Raw genomic sequence first — 15,194 nt, 5'->3', positions numbered from 1 at the left:
CTCTGACACCTCGCTGCTCTGCCCTGGGCTCGCCTTCTCCGCCAGTTCAACCTACCACCCCCAACCCTCCTCTAAGCCCGTCACCCACCGAAAAGCCACAATCGTCAACCCCGAAGCCCTACCCACACCACCGCAAACCCCATCATCTGATCGCGCCTCCTAAGACCATTGCCAAGCATATCCCTTCACGGCTCAGATTCCCGTCGTGAAGGGATTTTCGTTCCGCGCTCCAACGGTTTTCCTTCACGGTTCCTGTCACGAAGGAATTCCTAAGGTCATTTCTACCGGGATTCTCTCTACTTTCCTTTCACGATTCTCCTCGAATGGAAGCTATTGGAGATGAGAGAAAATAAAAGGAATATAAATGAGAAAGAAAACGAAATAAAAGGAATATAGTTAGAGATGCTCTAAATCTCAAGCATCCGAGATTTAGAAATCTAGGATGTGTTATGGTTTGTGTTTGCGCATGCGCACATACACGTACGTGTACGTGCTATCAAGCAAGAAGTAGATTATAGTACAGTACTGCCAAGCAGGAGCAGCAGGGTACGTAGATTGAGACTGCATGCCCTGGACCCCTGGTTTCTCGCGCTCGTTAACTCGATCGTTTAGAGAGCTATCCCTGCACGAAATAAACTCTCCTTGATGGATGGCTTCAACTCATGACTTATCTACTACCTTACCAGATTGCATCAGGCCGGGTACATGCATATATACGGAGTACATGCATGCAGGTGCAGCGGTGGTACAAAGTTTGGCGCGATCGAGTCCCTGTCTCTTTGAATTATTTGTCTCTTCATAGCAGCTTTATTATATATATGGGCGGCCACGTACGCATGTCGCATGCTGCCATTCCATCCTTCCAATCGGACGACGATATATATCCATAAACTACATGATGCATGATGAGCATGCATGCATGTTCAAAGTCCGCCCAGTAATGGACTTCGATTTTATCATGATTATTAGCTCCCTTCCAGTAATGGCACCCGGTGACGTGTACTCTACCGAATTCCCTGTGACTTGTTTGTACGCACGAGCTCTGAATGATCTGTGCCTTGCAAGCCAAAATTATTAGGAAACGAGACGCGTCAAGTCTTAATTGTTTTGTTGCATGCGCATCGATCATGGCGTGAATGAATATGCAAGCATGGCACTTCTTTGAGTTGATTCCATGCATATCCAGAGATTTCTTCCATCGACCTAACTATAGCAATTACCATCACTGATATGTGTTTGTATACTAATCGATCAGTATCTCTCAGTCTTCTGTTCATCATACTGATCTTGAAGATTTGTCATAAATAAAAGTCGGAACATCAGTTAATAGTAATCATATATACGCTGAGCAAGAACAGCAGTAGAACATAAATATACTTTGACTGTGAACATGATCTATATGTATACTCTGCGTGCATGTCATGATCAATGCCAGCCGGCCTTAACTAGCAGCATAGATTATACTGTCTCTTTGGAAGCTGCAGGTTGCAGGACTTGCAGAGCTAACTTATTTCATCGTTTCGTTCAAAAAAACTTATTTCATGGTTGCCCATACATGCATTTATTAATCGGAAGTTGACATTGGCAAATGAATCAACGTGTCTAGTGCTAATCGCGTAGGATCGATCGAGTGCCCATAAATCTGGGATGAGGGTCTCCCAACTTGACTGCTCATCACTGATGTGTGAATCTGGATTCATACGTTAGTGACAAAGTTATAGTAATATTAAAGTAAAAAGATATATATCCTAAATCTAGACGTTGATGCATGCAAATGCGAGGATGGGCAGGCCTTGATTTATCATCTTCCATCTTCGTGTCCAATATAATGTGAGTTTGTTGGCAGCTAGCTAGGCTCAAACACTATTCCATGTAGTAATTTTACGCGCGCAAATGCTAACTGTTCCCGTTGTTGTACTGAGTTTATGTGAAATACCTCGCAGTATATATTGTTCTGTGTGCACGCAATTAATGCAAGTGCTGCAGATCGATCAGTCTCTTGCGCGCATGGTGCAGCAGTTCTGAGCTGCCACTGACAAGTAGGAGCTACATCGATCTCAATTGAGTTGTGCTATATATGCTGCTCGAAGTAAACGCTAGTTATGTAAGAGTATGCAAGCCCGCATGCATGCAGGGGCAGATGTGCAGTCAGTCTTGCGGAAATGGGTTCGAGAACGAGACAAGTAGAGCGGTTAAGCATGGAGCTCGATAGACTAGCTAGTTGCAGTGACCTAGCTAGCACAAAAAAACAAGAGAAGAAAATCTCTGAAAGAAGAGCAGGAGCAAGCTCGATCGCCCAGCTACCAAATTAATCAGTAACCAATAAGCTATTCACGCAGCTAGGAAAGAGAAGCCGGATTTTGTATGGCGGCGCACGGCACAGCTGCAGCCTGCAGAAGCTTACATCTATAGTGACATACATGTACATGTGCATACAATGCAAGCACAAAGTATCAGTCGATCGATCGATGACCTTGTTATATGTAAATAAAAAATATTAATTTTGTCTCTTGCGTGTGTGCATGCATGTATCAGCAGATCCAAGCGCGCTAGTCGCGCAGAGCGGGTGGTGATAGATGGCTGCAGCGGCGAAGCACGTTAGTGTCGTTTATGATGTGCGCGCGTGTCCATGCCTGCATGTTGCACTTGCATGCATGGTGCCGCGCCGCCCTAGCTACTGCCCCTGCATGTTCACCGGCGGCGCCCTAACCACCAACGGTGACGCACGATTTTTAATGCAGTACCAGCTGCATGTTCACCGGCGGCGGCTGTGCAGATCGACACTGCTATATGATCTGTATGGACTGATAATAACGGTGAGAGAAGGTGAATAGATGTTTTGATAATTTTTTTTTGAAATAGATGATATTCTCTTATTTTATCATCTAACACATCTAAAAGCAAAACGTAACACAAAACATAGAAACACAGTGGACATAGCTCAACCTGAAAGATCTATCTAGAACAAAATAAAAACTCAAAAAAAATCAAAAAACAAACTTGAAGATCCAACCAAAGATGGATCTTATAGTTGAAATCGAATACTAGGTTCCACAATATCCATTTCAGAACTTAAAGCCACACAAAATTTGAAACTTACCAAAAAAGATTAAAAAATTAAAGATAAGGTCACCGGTTAAAGAAATTATTCAAGATGATAATCTAGAGGCAAGTAAGTTCAAGACGCATGAGTATACATTAGTATGTGATTTTTATGCCTCTAGCAACAAGAAGAATGACTTCACAAAGTGCTGAAAATTCAGCCCAAAAACCAAAACGAAAATCGTAACGAAACATCGAAAACTTGAAAACTTGCAAGGGAACCAGTAGAGAGAAACTAGAAGGAGGGAAGTTCAATCATATGAAAAATATAAACTTCATTACTCAAAGAGGTCAGTTATATTTTAGACTCAAAACTCACATAATACATAGACTAAACATTCATCCTTCTCTCATCTAAAACTCTAGCACTGGGATCTCAAATGAGTGGCACAATAGGCTCAAGCGTCTGGTTCATCCTCTCCTATAGTTATACCCCTCTATTTATAGGCCTAAAAAGCTTGACCCTTAAGTTCACTAGCTTTTTCTCAAAATACCTATCTCTTATAATACACTTCTACCTACCGTCAAAAGCATTTAGTCTATTTTTTTCTTCATTCATCAGACGGCTAATGTGTCTTTACGACTTAGCTTCGTCTCGACGCAAGCTTTACGATGATGTCACGTACTCGTCCAGTCCTCACACGGTTTTGAGGCCAAACCGCGAAACCCTCTGCATGCTTCTCAAAGCATGACTCGCCACTTGCTTACACTTTAACCAATCGCTCTGATGTCGACACGTATTCTCTGTCTTGCGATCCTAACCGCCGACAAGTCTCTCCAACTCCTGGTCCCTCGAGCCGCCTTGTCACTTGCACCGACATCCCTTTCGCTTGACTTTGTCAACATGTAGTCTTCATCCTCCGTTTCATACTTTGCTTGACCTCCACGTATATAGCTAGGATCACCCTTGACTCCATCTAGCCTCTTTGATCGTCTGGCACCAAGCACCTGCTTAGCCCGGATCACCCGCCGTCGATCGCCAAGTTGTATCCATTAACTGCACACCATTAGATAAGCAAACACATTTCTCCAACTCCAGTTAGTTCATAAATTAAAATGCTCAAATCAAACTCAAGCAATCCAAAAACACGACAAATCAAATCGACAACCTTACTAATCACCCATCACATATAAACCAAAACATATTTCAACTTAGTTTCTCAATCTCTCTCTTGATGAGTGTATTAATAACACCTCGAGGCACAAAGATTTGGGTTTGAAGAGAGGAAGCATATCCAAGTGATCAAAACTCTAAAAAGAGTAAAAACATGTCACTTGGCATAAGAAGGATTGCAAAAGGCTGAAGAGAGGCAAAAATAAGCCAAAACCTCGAAAGAGCAAGAAAAACTCAAAAACAAATAGTCCCCCTTGATGAATGCGTATTTTTCATTTTCTTTGAGGTTTATTGCAAATATTCTCATTTCTCTTCCTTTGAAGCATATTTATGCATATTCTCATCTTAATGTATATGCTCTCTCCCTTTGGCAATACAGACATCAAGGATAAAATATTATGAACATGCAATCCTAAATGAGTTTTTAAAATTATACCATAAAGTATTTGCGAGAGCTAGAATGTCAAGGGGCTTCGGAAAGTAGAACGTAGAGCTCACAATTGTATAGAGGCTAAAAAGAGACAGTGACATAAGAATATGAAGCTTGACAAGCAAAACTTGAAGAATTAGTTGGCACATTTAATCTTACATAGCTGAATCATTTTTAAAGTAACCACCACATAAGCATCCACTCGTGTCGAGACAATACAAGTACTAAGAACTAGCCAATTTCAAACTCAAACTAGGTAAAGAAGTGTTCATAACAGTAGGCTTTGCAAATATTCGTATATGAAACCAAGACTTAGATTGATCAAGTGATTAAAAAAATTAATCAGTTAGGCATATTTCTTTGAATTTCATTTATCCTCAAGTTGTCTCTTATTAAAGAAAAGTGTTACGCGACTGGATATGGCAAACATCTTAAGGCTTCAAGACAACCGTATTGGATCACATTTTAGCACAAGAGACTTGATTTTTCATGATTATTCGATTTGCATAAGTTATCAAGATGGTCACAAGATATAGTTAAGTAGTATCTTTGCAACACAAGGAACATATATTGCTCCAAGGTTCTATCATGAGCTAAATATTTAATAAAGACAGAAAATATAGTGCAATGTTCATCAATCCACTGTCTTAAACCAAAAAGATCTAGAGTAAGATATTCATCAAACCAACCTTAACAAAAGCATTGACTAAGCCTAAGCAACTACGAACATGGTGATAAAAAATATAGCATTTCATAGCCTACATAATTCATAAAATTGTCAAATTTCATCTTAAGGAAAGCAAGCTTGCTTGAAATGTATCATATCAAAACATCAAGAAGAGTCTAAGATTAAAAAAATGTTCCACACAACTACTCAACTTAGTCCAGATTCAAGCCTAGCAATAAAAAATGCTATAGACATACAAGTTAAAACTCATCTACTATGATTATCTTACATAATAAAATGTAATACAAATACAACAAAAGTAAGATAGAGTGTGTACAAAGGACAACTCCTCATCATATAATGTTATAGGGATGGCACACACCAAGCTCTCCTAACAAATAGGCAAATCTTGTCACATTTAGAGGCTTGATGAATATATAGGCTAGCTGGTATATGGTATCTATGTAACTCAACTCAATATCTCCCTTCTCATTATGGTCTCTTTGAAAGTGGAATCTCATATCTATGTGTTTGGTTCTAGAGTGTTGAACTGGGTTGTTGGTTAAGCTTATAGCACTGGTGTTGTCACACAAAAGTGGCACACTCCTGAAATTCAACCCAAAATCCCTCAAAGTAGCAACCATCTACAAAATCTATGAGCAACAGCTAGCAGCAGCTTTAGTAGTAGATTGCACAATGCTAGACTATTTGCTAGAGGACCAACACACAAAAAAAGTACCCAAGAAGTGACAAGTAACAGAGGTCTTTTTCTTGTCAATTCTACAACCAACAAAATATGTATCCAAAAAACCTCAAAGAGAAAGCAAAGAGGAAGTAGAAAACTAAAGCCCATACTCGAGAGAGTGTGCTTGAGGTACCTCAGAATGAGTTTCACCGCTTGGCAATGAGACATCTTCGGTGAAGCCTAGAAGCGAGCACACAAGAAAACGGTGAAGTGGATGTCGGGTCTTATCACTGTCAAGTACAGAAGAGAGCCGATCATGCTCTTGTACTCCCGTTGGTCCACCTCCTCGCCATCTTCATCTGGATTAAGCATGGTCGAGGTAGCCATCGGTGTTACCAAGGGCTTCGCATCACTCATGTCGTACTTCTTCAGCAAATTCTTGGTGTACTTCATCTGGTGGACGAATGTACCTTGCTTGCATTGCTTGATTTGCAGCTTAAGGAAGAAGTTGAGCTCGTCCATCATCGATATCTCGTACTCCTTGCTTATAGTTTCTACAAACTTGGCCACGAGTGCATGAGAAGAACCACTAAAAATGATATCATCCACATATATCTGAACAAGTAAGAAATCATTGCCATGCCTGAGAGTGAACAAAGTTTTATTAGTTAACCCCATCACATACTCATGCTCTAGCAAAAAATATCTAACCCATCATACCAAACTCTAGGTGCCTGCTTAAGCTCATATAAAACTTTTCTAAGCTTGTAAACTCTATGTGGGTATTTAAGGTACTCAAAGCCTGGGGGTTTCCTAACATAGACCTCTTCCTAAATGAAACCATTAAGAAAAACACTCTTGACATCCATTTCGTACAAATGCAAGGAGGATCCTAATGGCTTTTAGTCTAGATACCGGTGCAAAGGTCTCTCCAAAGTTTATCCCCTCTACTTGAGTGAAACCCTGAGCCACTAGTCTAGCCTTATTTCTCACTACAGACCCATCCTCCCCCTGTTTGTTTTTGAAAACCCATTTTATGCCTATAGTGTGAACATTAAGGGGTAGCTCTATAAGGACCTAAATTTGGTTTCTCTCAAAAATTTTAATCTCTTCATGCATGGTATTGACCCAACTCGAATCACATAAAGCATGTCCAATATCATAGGGCTTAAAAGAAGCAACAAATGCAGAATTAGTAAAATGAGCATATGAAGCAGATTTGGACCTTGTTACTCTCTCATTGATGTCACCGATCATCGTCTATAGAGGGTGTCGCCACTGAATGTGTTGAGGGACCTCACGCTGCCAGTGTACCTCCCCCTCAAACAATGCTGGTGCAAACTTGAAAGCAGCTGAAGTAGAAGTAAAGGCTGCAGGACCCTTTGCTAGAGTAAAAGAAGCAGGAGCCAGCTTTGAAGCAAAGTGTGGTAGAGGGGAGTAGTGGATCATTCTCGTCATCACTAAGAGTTGAAAGGTTGCCATCTATAAAGATGTTCTCTCTCATCTCATGATCACCTGCACACTCAAAAACAGAACTAACACAAGGGGTTGACTCATCAAAAGTCACATCACAGAATTTCATGATTGTGTTAGTGTCGATATCGTAAACCTTATAAGCACGACTATGAAGAGAATACCATAAGAAAAAAAACCATCAAAAGAACACAACTTGAACTTGTCAAGATTGCCATGCTTTAGGATGAAGCGCCGACACCCAAAAACTCTCAAATGCGAAACCTTCGGCTTCCTCCCAAAATGCAACCCATAAGAAGTTAAATTCAAGATCAAGCATAAGAAAATTCGATTGGAGATGTAGCATGCTATGCTAATGGCCTCAGACTTAAACTTCCTAGGAGTCCTATGCTAATCAAGCATCATCCTAGCCATCTCCACCAAAGTGCGATTTTTCCCCTCAACTACACCATTCTACTGAGGAACGTGTGGGGCAAAAAATTGATACTCAATGTCATGCTCAAGACAGAAAACATCAAAGAGATAGTTCTTGAACTCGGTGTCATTATCACTGTGAATTGTTTCAATGCATCAGGAAGTTCTTTGAACAATCTCAAAGCCAAGCTCTGAATGTGTGAAAACGCTTCATCCTTGGTCACAAGAAAGAAGACCTAAGAGTAGCGAGGAAAGTCATCAACAATGACAAGAACATACTTCCCGCATGCCGAACAAACCCGAGAAGGACCAACAATATCCATATGGGAAAGTTCTCCTGGTCGTTCAGTCATCACTAGATTGACTGGTGGGTGGGAGGCAATAATCATCTTGTCATGCCGATAAGGAGCATAAATAAGATTCTTCTCAAACTTGAGCTTAGGAAATCTTCGGATCAAGCCTAGAGCACTTAAACGAGTAAGCAAATCAAAGCTCACGTGCCCTAGTCTACCATACCACATCCGAAGCTCGAAAGAAGGTTGAACAATCAAACAAGAGAAGAACCAAAAGACTTAGAAAAATCAGCTCCAAAAACTCTCTCAAATCGAGAAATATTGTAAATCAAAGCTCCAGAAGAATAGAGAACTCGAGAAGTATCACATTTGAAACTCACTTGCAAGTCCTCATCCAACAACTGAGATACAAAGAGAATGTTGTATCCCAGATGCTCTACCAAAGGTAAATCCTTGAGAGTGAAACTCTCATCATCCTTACCATACCTTTGGCTTTCACCCTTCCTTTCTGATCATCCCCGAATGTTATGTATTCATGTCGCTTCACTGGGGTGAGGCAAGAGACCATGATGAATCTCTGGTCATGTGGCGCGAACAACCAGAGTCAATGAGCCACTTGTTCTCCAGGCCTCTGTGTACATATAAGAAGAATAATATGTGGATGGCTTAGTATTGGGGTTAGCCAAAAACCTCTTGGGAATCCAGTACTATGTCATCCGCTCTAAAGTGGTAAAAGCAGGTGCAGGTAAAACATGTCTAATACGTTGAGGGTGAGTACCATGATGAGAAAAACATGGTCCACCAAAGCGTTGAGACCCAAAGCCTCTTACATGTGGACCAAAATCATATGAGTCATGGCAAAATTCACGCCGAGCAACACCTCTAGGAAGAGACTGAAAAGCGCTAGGGACTCATGAGCAGAAGCGAGAAAAAGGCTCAGGTACACTAACAGAGGGATGGTACATGTCTCGGGTGTTCCACTCCCACTCACGCCGCTCATCTCTCCTACGGTGAAAGCAAAACCCAACCAAGTGACCCTCTGTTTGGCAGTAGATGCAATGGTAGCGTCTCTCGGGAACTCATCTATCAGTCACTCGGGGCTCTCTCACAAGCTCTCTCATCTTAGGTTGTGGGGCTCTCTAGGGTTGTGATGTGGGGTTTTTTCTTTGTAGATTGAGAAATGTGTTTTTTTATGGGTTGTGGTGTGGCATTAATTTGGACTTCTCAGCTTCTATGGTAGTAGGTGTGGTGAATACAGTCTTACTCTCTCCACAGTAAACTACCCTCTTAAAACCTAACCTAAGAGCCAAACCCGCCTTATCAGCACACATCTTGGTTTTGGTCAAAATCAAATTCATTTTCCCTTTGCCCTCTGAGCACTTCTCCACCAGAGAAAGGAGGTACTCATTCTTAGTTAAAAGCTTTTGAACTTACCCTCTAACCCAATTGAGTTTGTCTTGAAAGATGGTGCAGGTGGACCAATTTGGCTGCACATACTTAGAACTCTCAGCACTCTCCAATCTAGACTCTAGCTCCTTCAGGCGCTTGTCTTTCAGTTCAACATACTTTGCAAGTAAAAGACAATTCTTACAAGCACCTAAGAGAGTATACCTAGACTCCTCCTCAAGGAGCTTCTTCTCAGCACTCTCAAACCGACTAGCGACTTGAGCATGACATTACGAAGCTTGACAAGTTCAGCCATGACAATCAGACAACTCTCACACTCCTCAACATCAGGCCTAGACCTAAGCAATGCAAGTTCAGTAGAGGCAGACTCATACTTAGGCCTAAGATCCTTCAACTCATGCACAGCTTTCTTAGGTAACATATTCTGACTAACAAGAGCATCATTTAAGATATCGACTTGGATAAAAAGCTGATCGTAGGAAGACAATACCTTGGAAGGATCCAGCTCGGGGTCATTGTCGTTGTTGTTGTCGTTTGCCATGAAGCAGAGAGAGGTGAAGTCCTTGGCCTTTTTCTTGTTCTTTGCTTGCAGTTCATCCTGTCTGAGCTCTTCTCTAAGTTGAAAGAGGTATCGATGTCGCTAAGAGCTGCCACGAATGCCCTAAAAGCTGTCTTGACCGTCTTGTTAGCCATCTTCTTGTGGTTCTTCTTAAAAAAGGCTTCTTATTCTTCTTCTTATGCTTGTTGTAGTCTTGTTCACCGTCCTCCATCTTCTTGAGCTTGGGGCAGTCCGCCTTGAAGTGGGCAGTGTCACCACACACAAAACATGCACGAGAACCACCCCTCCTTCGATCTCGACGATTGTAGAAGCGTGTGAACTTCTTCACAATCAGCGCAAGATCTTCATCATCCAGCGTATCCACCTACTTCTCTATGACATAAACCAAGGAATATAAAGAAAATCCACTCGATAAAGTGTTATCACAAGAAAAGACAGTTGCAAACTGATTGCCACTACCAAGTCCGGAAACCAACACCATGTTCTGAGATAGGGGATTTCCGAGACCGATCCAACCAACCTTGGCTATCTCAGTGGACTTGAGCTTGCTGAAGAGCTCATCACAAGTCAATGTGTCATAAATTTGAGACTCTTCAATGTTCGAGATCTTCACTTCCCATATAATACAGTCAAGATCATGGAGAAGCTTGATCACTCTCTCATTGTCAGAATAGGGCAAAACACTAGTTGATCAAAGATTGCTAACAATCCCATCAAAGAGAGCAAATATCACATCCAAAGACTCTTCAGAAACTTGCACAAATATTTGATATTCTTGGTTGTATGTGTTTTGATGTCTAACCTTAATTTGATTAGTTCCTTCATAAAAGACACCCAGAATATTCCAGATCTCCCAGACAGTACGGAGGTGCTGTACCCTGTCAAACTCATCCCGACTTAGGCTAGTGAATAAAATATTTCTAGTCTTGTTGTTGGCCTCATGCTGTTCGATTTGAACCTGAGTCGTGTGAGCAGTAGGGATCTCATAGTTGGAATCAACTACTTCATTTATTACACTTCCTTGGCTTAGAAGATAAGTCTCTATGCGCACCTTCCGATACGAAAAATCTCAGCCATCAAACAACGAAATCTTCCCACTTCTCTCCATGTCGCCTACGGATCACAAAGCAGGTTAAGGTCAACCACTGATCAAACTGGCTCTGATACCAATTGTAGGACCGAAAATAACGATTAGATGGGGGTGAATAGGTGTCTCAATAAATTTCTTTCGAAATAGATGGCATTTTCCTATTTTGTCACCTAACGCAGCTCCAGAACAAAGCACGACACAAAACACAGAAACACAGTGGAAACATAGAGCTCAACTCGAAAGATCCGTCTAGAACAGAACATAAACTTAAAGAATTCAAAAACCAAACTTGAAGATCCAATCAAAGGTGGGTCTCATGAGTGGAATTGAACACTAGATTCTACAACAAACCAATCTATAACTCATCCCCACACAAAGTTTGTAACTTGAGAAGAAAGATTCAAAAATCAAAGATAAGGTCAGCGGTTGAAGAAATTCTCCAAGTTGATGATCTATAGGTAAGTGAGTTTAAGACACATGAGTATACACTCATATGTGATTTTTATGCCTCTAGTAACAAGAAGAATGACTTCACAAGGTGTTGAAAATTTAGCCCAAGAACCAAAACAAAAATCACAACGAAACATCGAAAACTTGCATACGCAAAAATATAAACTTCATTACTCAAAGATGTCAGACCTATTTTAGGCGGATTACAAAGATTTTTACTCAAAACTCACCTAATATATAGACTAAACACTCATCCTTCCTCTTCTCTAAAACCCTAGTACTAGACTCTTAAATGAGTGGCACAATAGGCTCAAGTGGCTGGTTCATCCTCTCTCATAGCTCTACCACTTTATTTATAGGTCTAGAAAACTTGACCCCCAAGAAGAACCACGACAAGATGGCATTTTAGTCTATTTTCTTATCCATTTATGGGACGGTCATGGCGCCTTTACAACTTAGTTTTACCTCAGCGCAAGCTTCATGATGGTACCACGTACTCCTCCGGTCCTTCCACAGTTTTGAGACCAAACCGCGAAACCCTTTGCACGCTTCTCAAAGCATGACTCGCCACTTTGTTACACCTTAAGTAAGCGCTATGATGTCAACATGTGTACTCCGTCTTGCGATCCTGACCGTCGGCAAGTCTCTCCCGCTCTGGATCCCTCGGACTGCCTTGTCACTTGCATGGTATCCCTTTCGCTTGACTTTATCAACACGCTATCTCCATCCTCTGTTTCATGCTTTGCTTGACCTCCACGTGTACAATTAGGATCACACTTGACTCTGCTCGGCCTCCTTGATCGTCCGACATCAAGCACTCGCTTAGCCCCGATCACCCGCTATCGACCGCCAAGTTGCATATGTCACCTACACACCATTAGACAAACAAATATATTTCTCCAACTCTAACTTCAGTTAGTTCATAATCAAAATGCTCAAATCAAGCTTAAGCAATCGAAAACTCGACAAAACAAATCGACAACCTTGTTAATCACTCATCACATATAAGCCAAGGTACATTTCGACTTGGTTTCTCGTAATCCCTCTGGTCAACAAATATTTAACACATGACATCGTACCTTCACCACTATTTTCTACTAAATATATTTATAAAATTCAACAAACTTATAAGATTATGTGAGTATTTCTTTTAAACAAATCTACACATATGATTTTCATATTTTCAAACTAAATATGTTAAAAGTTATTAATATTTAAAGTTTTAAAGGTTTGCTTTCCAAAACATCAAGTATTTATGACAGGATGGAGTATCTAGCCCCGTTCTTATCTATCTTGGGCAATTATTCCGGATATGTTGCTATCTATGAGTTTGACGCAATGCAGATCGATGTACATGTCCAATTCTATTTTGTACAATGATTCAGCTATGCTACCTACGACTATGTTGGTTATAAAATTAATGATTCAACGTAATTAAACTGGTATATACGCCCGCGTCCTTATTTTCACTTGGGCGCTAGACAGTAACGGTCTCGTCGTTACCTACGTTGTTCAAGTGCCGTACGTATCACACGCACTGTGTATTGTATTGCTCGATACGACACGCTATTAGTTCATGTAGCTTATATAGACTAATGACAGGAAAATGGATGCCCTCGATCAGTAGCTATCGATCTATATATGTAACTATGTTCCTAATTGGACTTTTTATGCATCCAAAGATTCCTTACCTGCACATACAAGGAACGATCCAACCGAGAGCACACGCTGTGTGTAGCTATATATTCTGTTATATATTTCTTGCCTGCTGATTTTCTTCTTCGGCTTACCAGCGCTAGCCAGCATGCTACTGTGTCATTGCTGGCTCGGAGTAGATGGCTGGCTAGCAGCTGCAGGCGATTTAAATGGGCCGGCGGTGGCAACACGTTGGGGAAGCATGGCCCTGAGTTGATGTGTCGTTTTTCATGGCGGCAGTCGGCAGAAGGAGCACATTGTTTGGTCTCACATAGACGCATGGTATTATTGTTTTCACAATGATCAGCCGTATGTAGTAACTGCATGCATGCATGCCCTGCCTGGCCCTGGGTGATCACTGCCGTCGAGAGAACTAACACGGAGTACCGATCAATGTGAATGACACTATAAAAAAAGCCATCACTACGGTTTAAAAATAACATTATTACTAAACGATAGTAATGAAGTTATCACTTCCGATTCGTAACACAGCTCGACAGTGATAAGCGATCTCAAATCCGATATTTTAAACAAATCCGATGTTTTTAAAACTGGTAAAAAATATTTTTAACCCTCGACTAGCCCCTCTAGAATACACACAGTCACAACTCGTAAGCCACACAAGTTACAAGTTTTTCGCTGAATTATGCACGCGCGCGGTTCATGGGAGTTGAACCCATGATATCGCACCTTGCACGTAGCATTCTTACCATTCACCAATCAATGTTTGCTAAGAGTAATATGATATCTTTTCCTTTTGACCCTTACTAACTGAAAGTTATGATGATTATTTGGATATTAAAATGATTTTAAATGAAAAAGTTATCATCTACAAAGTTATAGATATCATCGATAGCTACAAATTTCATTTTTTTTATCTCCATCTAACTATCATTTGGGCATCAAAATGACTTTCCATGTAATGTTATGTAAAACAGTCATAGCTTTTGTATACGAAGTCCGATTTCGACGTTCAACCTCTACTTTCAAAACTAACAAGAAGACATATCTGAAAAAGATACTACCTTTCTTGACTTAAAAAGGCTTAGAAGACCGTTGAAAGGGCCTCTGAAGTTTTTGTTCAAAAATTTACCTTTTCCAATTTGCCTAAATTTTTTTGGAGCCACGGAGCTACATTTGAAAGTCAGTGCTGCATAAATATTTCATCAATCCGAGTTATTAAACTCGTGATAAAAATCTTTAAAGTTATAGTTTTCAATTTTGTGGTCGTTTTTTTGGCATTTTCAATCTTGTTTACTAGTGTTATACCAGATCCGGCAGTTTACTTTATGGTCTAGCGTGTGGTTTTTTTTACTTTTCCTGCACTAATATTTGGACAATTATTGGGTATTTATACTGCTTCAAATTAAAAGGTTATGAACTACAAAGTTATAGATCTCGTCGTAAGCTACAATTTTTTATATAAAATTTGTCTTCGTTCAACTCCACATGAAAAAATTGATAAATTCTGGAAGATGACCTACATTTTATCGTTACTGTCGGTTAATATAATGAACTATCAGTGATAGTGCCTCTATTATTATCGCTAGTTTATGATTAAAATCGGCAGTGATAATCAAGTATTATTGTCTTTTGTAATTGAATTTACAATAATATTTAATTATCACTATCGGTTTTTGCTAAATAAACTATTATTATCGATTTTTTGATAAGAATCAATAATAATATTTTTTTATCACTATCGGTTATTTCTAAATGGACATTGGTGGAAAAAATACCACTGCCAATTCAGAAATAATGTAAGTGCATGGCCACACTCTAAAGCCGAGGTTCTTTGCCGAAGCAGGAAGAAGC

Source organism: Phragmites australis, chromosome 18 (assembly GCF_958298935.1).
Source record: "Phragmites australis chromosome 18, lpPhrAust1.1, whole genome shotgun sequence".
Classification (NCBI taxonomy): Eukaryota; Viridiplantae; Streptophyta; class Magnoliopsida; order Poales; family Poaceae; genus Phragmites; species Phragmites australis.
Note: the sequence above shows the minus strand (reverse complement) of the source record.